At 39.5% G+C, this 7,384-nt stretch overlaps 1 non-coding gene across 1 annotated transcript; it reads right to left on the bottom strand.

The window, feature by feature from the left end:
- Positions 1–6,244: 6,244 nt before the first annotated feature.
- LOC125117095 (U6 spliceosomal RNA) lies at positions 6,245–6,351 on the bottom strand. The gene has a single exon (XR_007132471.1). It is a non-coding gene; the product is annotated as a U6 spliceosomal RNA (small nuclear RNA).
- Between the last annotated feature and the right edge of the window lie 1,033 nt (positions 6,352–7,384).

The following is a 7,384-nucleotide window of genomic DNA, read 5'->3' as shown; positions in this document are numbered from 1 at the left end:
GCCACTGGCCTACAATACAGACACTGCAACACGGGATCCAAGCTGCATCTGCAACCTATACCACAGCTCACGGCAATGCCGGATCCTTAACACACTGAGCAAGGTCAGGAATCGAACCTGTGTCCTCATGGATACTAGTTGGGTTTGTTACCATTGAGCCACAATGGGAACTCCAGAAGTGGTTTTAAACTAGGCCAAGAGGAACCCTGGGCCAAAGTGGTCTACAGCTCAAACAGAAGTCTTCTGCATTTTTGGATTGAATGAGTTCTCTTTTTAAAAAATACTATTTATTTCTCATGAAAAAATTAATATTTTTTGTCAGAAAAATTAAAATAAGAAAAGTAATTCATAATCTCATCTCTACATGTGTAGGTATATTTCCTTCCAGACTCTTTTTCTGTGGATAGAATGATCAATAATATATTTATAATAATAACAGTTATCATTCATAATAATTTAATTATACAATAAATATAATATTCTATTAATAATAGTTGACAATAGTTAATTATTATTATTGTTTAATTAGTATTTATTGAATGCTTACCAGAGCCTACCACAGTTCTAAACACTTTATAGCTATTAAAGCGTACAATTTTCATAATGACATTTTGAGACAGAAATTTTACTAACCCTATTTAACAGTTGAAGAAACTGAGGAACAGAGAGGTAAGGAAATTTGCCTAAGGCCATATAGTAATAAGTAAGGATCTGGGATTCAAACAAACCCATATCAGAGAGTGGAGCCTATATTTTCAGCTAAGGTGTACACTATATCGTATACAGTTTTGGGTCAAGGTTTTTCATTAACTGTCTTATTGCATGTTTCCCACATCATAAAAAGTATTTACCTAATGTTAAGTTTTTCCTTATAGTTTTTTTGTTTGTTTTTTGCCTCCGCGGCATATGGAGGTTCCCAGGCTAGGGGTCCAATCGGAGCTACAGCTGCCGGCCTACACCACAGCCACAGCAATATGGGATCTGAGCCTTGTCTGCGACCTACACCAACTCACAGCAGGGCTGGATCCTTAACCCACTGAGTGATGCCAGGGATCAAACCCACAACCTCATGGTTACTAGTTGGATTCGTTTCCGCTGCACCACAAGGGAAACTCCTGGGGTTTTTTTTGTTTGTTTGTTTTTTTGTTTTAATAATTTCTTGGTCCTTACCATCATTTGTTTATCCAGAATCAAGTAGAAGGAAATACCTGATTTAGTTTAAACCTACATGTTTATTTAATATGGCTGTATATAAACTACATATTTATTTAACATATCAATATTTCAGAGTGTTAAAAAAGAGTTTGTGCTGCCCAGGAGCTTTACCCCATGACTAAAAGCTAACAAAACTCCTGTCATTTTCTCAAATTCTGCCTCTTCTGTTCCTCTGTTCCTGACCTCAGGCATCTCTTCACTTATTTGGTTAACGTTTTCTGAGTACCTATTATGTACCCAGTAGTGAGGGTCCAGTGGTCCATAAGGCATAGTCTGTGCCCCCAGGAGCTCTTTGTTGCATGGAAGAGACAATGATAGAATCCACCAAGCTGGGGTAGCAAGGGGTGGAGGAGGGGAAATGGGAGGGAGCTAAGCTGGGAAAGCAACCCAGAGAGAGGCACTCTAACTGAGTCTCCAGGAAGGGCAGGAGGGAGGGCAGTCCCAGCATAGGGAGCAAAAGGTGCAGAAGCCAGCAAGCTCAGTGAAAAAGCAAGGCCCATTCATGTGACTATAAATATGGTTCCAGCAGAGGGTGCTTGTTTGGGGGGTGGGGAGGAGCAGAGAAGGTGGTGAGGAAGGGCAGGAAAATAGCACAAGATAGTTAGGGATTAAAACCTACTATGAAGATTCGTGGAGGGGGTTCAACAGGCAAAGGACATGCTGATTTGGGTTTGGAAAGACCATTCTGTGGAGAGTAGATTGGAGGGACAAATACTCCAAACAGGAAAACCAGTTAGGCAGCAGATCCAGGGATCCAGAGGAGAGATGATGGGGGTTTGACTTAGGACACAGGGCAATGGGGATGGAGAGAAGCAGCAAAGAAAGTCATACCTATTGGACATGGGAACTGGATCTGGTTGGTGAAGGAGAGGGAGGGAGAGGGGATGACCTAGGCTTTTGGCTTAGGCCATTGGGTGGATGGTGGGTAGGTGGTAGTGACCTACACCAAGATGGGGACTGTCAGAGCCACTTTTGAGTTTTGGTTTTGGGAACTTTGAGTTTTAAGTATTTAGCCAGCAGTTGGAGATATGTCTCTGGACCATGTGAGAGAAAACTAGACTAGAATGATAGATTTTGGAGCCACTAGGATTTGGGTGGTAATTGAACACGGACTGTCTGGAAGAGATCTTCTCTTCCTGACAGTTTATAGATTGAGAAAGAAGCAGGCCTGAGACCCTGGGAAACACCCGTGTATACATGGAGCAGGTGGAGGAAAACTGTCTGCAGAGGAGACAGAACGAGAGATCAGAGAGATTGAAGGAGAACCAAGGGAGATGGGACCCAGCAGCCAGAGGGGAGAGAGACGCAAGAAGCAAATCCATCAATAGAGTCAATGTGACTGAGCTGTGAAGAGAGAGATGGGTGGATACTTGAGCATGTTCAAATAATAATGAGACAGAGTGTCCAGAGAGGAAGAATTTGAAGATGGAGGAGACACAAAGACCCACAACTGTCTTCTTTTTTTTTTTTTTTACTAGCTCTTTTTTTTGTTGTTTTTTGTTTTTTGTCTTTTTGCCATTTCTTGGGCCGCTCCTGCGGCATATGGAGGTTCCCAGGCTAGGGGTCGAATCGCAGCTATAGCTGCTGGCCTATGCCAGAGCCACAGCAGCGTGGGATCCGAGCCGAGTCTGCGACCTACACCACAGCTCACGGCAACACCGCATCGTTAACCCACTGAGCGAGGCCAGGGATCGAACCCGCAACCTCATGGTTCCTAGTCAGATTCGTTAACCACTGTGCCACCACAGGAACTCCACAACTGTCTTCTTTGATGATGATAGTGATGATGGTGATGGCTCACTGAAATGGCTTATCCCTTATTACGTCAGAAACTTTGTCATCATTTTTAAATATTTTTTTAAAACCTTTTTATTATGGAAATTTTCACATATGCACAGACCTAACAAATATCAACATCATGCCAGTCTTGTTTCATCTTAAAATGATTAAAAATAAATTGGACAAAGGGATTGGAGAATTTATATAAAAAGTCTCTGCCATAAATACATTTTAAAAAATTAATTAATTAATTGTCTTTTTAGGGCTGCATCTGCAGCATACATAAATTCCCAGGGTAGGGGTCAAATCGGACTTGTAGCCCATGGCCTACACCACAGTAACAGTAATGCCTGATCCAAGCTGCGTCTGTGACCTATACCACAGCTCATGGCAACACTGGATCCTTAACCCACTGAGTGAGGCCAGGGAATGAACCCACGTCCTCATGAATACTAGTTGGGTTCATTACCTCTAAGCCATAAGGGAACTCCAATACCATGACATCTTAATTCCTATAGATTTACAGTAAGTTTTGTCAATCCTCCAACTTTATTCTTTTTCAGCAGTGAGTTGGCTATTCTCAGCCTTTTGCCTTTCTCTATAAACTTTAAAATAAGTTTGTTGATACACACACACACACACACACACACACACGCATGCACACAAAACTTGTTGATTGGGATTGAATAGAATCCACAGATCAAGTTGGGAAGAATTGATATCTTAATAATTCTGAGTCTTCAGGAGTTCCCATTATGGCTCAGTGGTAAGGAACCTGACTCATATCCAAGAAGATGCGAGTTTGATCCCTGGTCTTGCTCAGTGGGTTAAGGATCCGGTGTTGCTGTCAGCTGTGCTGTAGATCAAAGACAGGGATCAGATCCTGTGTTGCTGTGGCTGTGGCATAGGCCAGCAGCTGTAGTTCTGATTCAACCCCTAGGCTGGGACCTTCTATGTGCCGTGGGTGTGGCCCTCCCCCCAAAAAATGTATATATATAAAGCACAAAAAGACTCTTAAAACTCAACAGTAAGAAAACAGACAACCTGATTGAAAATAATGGGAAGATCTGAACAGACACTTCACCAAAGAAGATATACAGATGGCAAATAAGCATATGAAGATATACTCAACATCATGTGTCATTAGGGAACTGCAGATTAAAACAACAATGAAATACCGTCACAAAATTACAAGAATGGCTAGAATCCAAAACAATGACAACACCAAATGCCAGAGCAGATGCAGGGCAACAAGTACTCTCATTCTTAGCTGGTAGGAAGGCAAAATGATACAGCCACATTGGAAGATAGTTTGTCAGTTTCTCACAAAGCTAAGCATAATCTTGCCATATAATCCAGCAGTAATTGTGTTCCTAGGTATTTATTCAATTGAGTTGAGATTATGCCCACATAAAAACCTGCACACAAACCTTTATAGCAGCTTTAATCATAACTACTCAAGACGGGAAGCAACCAAGATGTCCTTCAATAAGTGAATGGAAAAACAAACGTGGTATATTCAAATAATACAATATAGTATTTTTGGTGATAAAAAGAAATGAGCGCTCAACCACAAAAATACATGATGGAAAAAGTTAAATGCATATTGCTAAGTTAAAAAGCCAGTCTAAAGAGGTTACATATGACATTTGGGAAAAGGCAAACTATAGAGGCTATAAAAAGATAAGTGATTGCCAGGAGTTCAGGGATGTTGGGAGAGGGACAAATAAGTGGGGCACAGTGGATTTTTAGTGTGGTGAAATGATTCTGTGCGATACTGTAAAGGTGGATGCATGGCATTATGTATTTGCCAAAACTCATAGAAATGTACAATTTTCTTTTTTTTAAAGAGTATGGGAAGAAGGAGGGCTGAGACTAACTAGATTCACACTCTATGTCCAGCTGCTAAAAGACTTCATTTCTATGCTCCCCTTTCAGATAGGGATGTAGATAAACTTGTTAGGTGGGACTTCCAGAAAATCTCCTAAAAAGGAGTTTGAACAGCTGGCATGTGCTCTTTTTGGCCCTTCCCCACTCAGCTTGCTTCCTAATTGGAATAAAGGATTTATGGTTGGGGCTGCAGCAGCCATCTTGGAGTATGAGGAAATCCTGAGGTAAAAGCCATTGCTAATGATGGCTGAGCAGAATTATCAAAGAAGCCTGGATTCTTGATGAACATAGTGCTATCATGCCAAACATGGCCTATTATACCAGGCTTCTTTTACATGAAAGAGAGACCCTTATTTCTTGTTTAAGCTTTTGTTATTTGTATCTACATTACTAGCTAAACACAATTCCTACCTTAAATACAAAATAATAAAACTATTGTAATGCTATTATAATAAAACTATATGTGTGTGTGTGTGTGTATATATATGTATATATATATATAGTAAAGGAATAAATAATACAAATGGAACCTCATACAGAGTCCAGAAACAAATTCGAATGGGGACTTAATATAAATAAAGATGATATTTCATTTAGAGAGGGAAATATGGTTTACTTAATACGTGGTGCTGGCAGAACTGACTTTCCATCTGGAAGAAAACATGGTTACACTTCTAACCCACATCATATGCAAAAATAAACTCCAGATGGATTAAAATTCTAAATGTGAAAAATAAAAATATTAGATACAAATGTAAGGAATTATTTATAAGGTCATAAAGTAAAGAAGAGCCTCTGAAGAAAAAGATGAAATCCAGAAACCCTAAGGGTCACCACCTGAAAATAACACTCATACATCACCTCTTAAAAATGAACATATTTTTGTATAGCAAAAAAAAACTATAAACAAAATCAAAAGACAAATAATAGACAAAATACTTAAAATATAGATGACAAAGGACACATGTTGCAAAGGTACCTTAGCTCTTACAAAACAGTTGAAAGAAGACAATTCAATTAAAATTTGACAAAGCGCTCAACAGGAAATCCCAGGAAAAAAAGTGTAAATCATCAGCGATATGAAAAGATTCTCAACCTTGATGGTGTTCGAGGAAACTCCAATTAGTACATAAAGAATACAGTGTTTTGATCCATTAGATTGGCAAAAATAAAAAAGATTGGAGAAACCGTCAATATGTATGTGGAATACTAATTTCAACCTCTCTAGAAAGTATTGTAACAATATATATTTTAAAATGCATATATCTCTTAACCTAGCAATCCTATTTTTTGCAATCTATCCTACAGAAAGAGTGACACCCGTACATAAAGAAATGTGTTCAAGGAAATTAATTCATGTAAAAAAGTGAAATGTTTCATGAATTTCTATGTTATTCACGTGCAGGGGTCCTGCTAATCTTCTCTGTATTGGCCCAATTTTAGTATATGTGCTGCCAGAGCTAGCACTCGAAGAAATTTTTTGTAGGCCTGGCTTTGCAGAGTCAAAAAGATGCACCTTGCAGAAAGAAAAATAAGAACTTAACATGAACTTCATCAGTAGAGGAGGGTTGATACGTTATGGTACTATGGATTATTATGCAAATTTTTTTGTCTTTTTAGGGCCACACCTGTGGCATATGGAGGTTCCCAGGCTAGGGTTCGAATTGGAGCTATAGTCACTGGTCTATGCCACAGCCACAGCCATGCCAGATTGTAGCCATGTCTGTGACCTACACCACAGCTCATGGCAATGCCAGATCTTTAACCCACTGAGTGAGGCCAGGGATCAAGCCCACAACCTCATGGTTCCTAGCAGATTCATGAACCACTGAGCCACGACAGGAACTCCCTAAAGTTTATTATAGTTGATTTACAATGTTCTGTCAATTTCTGCTGCACAGCAAAGTGGCTCAGATATATATATATATTTTTTTCTTTTATTATGTTATTTTCTGTCATATTCCATTACAAGTGATTGGATATAGTTCCTTGTGCTATACAGCAGGACCTCATTGCCTATCCTCTCCAAATCCAATAGTTTGCATCTACTAACCCCAAACTCCCAGTCTGTCTCACTTCCTTTCCCTCCCCCTTGGAAACCACAAGTCTACAAGTCTGTTTCTTTTCTGTAGACAGGTTCATCTGTGCCATATTTTAGATTCCACATATAAGTGATATCATATGGTATTTGTCTTTCTCTTTCTGATTTACTTTACTTAGTATGAGAATCTCTAGTTCCAGCCATGTTGCTGCAAATGGCATTGTTTTGTTCTTTTTTACGGCTGAGTAGCGTTCCATTGTGTATATATACCCCACATTCTTAATCCATTCATCTGTCAATGGACATTTAGGTTGTTTCCATGTTTTGGCAATTGTGAATAGTGCTGCAGTGAACATAAGGGTCCATGTATCTTTTTGAATGAATGTTTTGTCCAAATATATGCCCAGGAGTGGGATTGCTGGTCAAATGGTAGTTCTATATTTAGTTTCCTGAGGTACC

Source organism: Phacochoerus africanus, chromosome 15 (genome assembly GCF_016906955.1).
Source record: "Phacochoerus africanus isolate WHEZ1 chromosome 15, ROS_Pafr_v1, whole genome shotgun sequence".
In the NCBI taxonomy this organism is placed as follows: Eukaryota; Metazoa; Chordata; class Mammalia; order Artiodactyla; family Suidae; genus Phacochoerus; species Phacochoerus africanus.
Note: the sequence above shows the minus strand (reverse complement) of the source record. Positions and strands in the feature narration are given on the sequence as shown.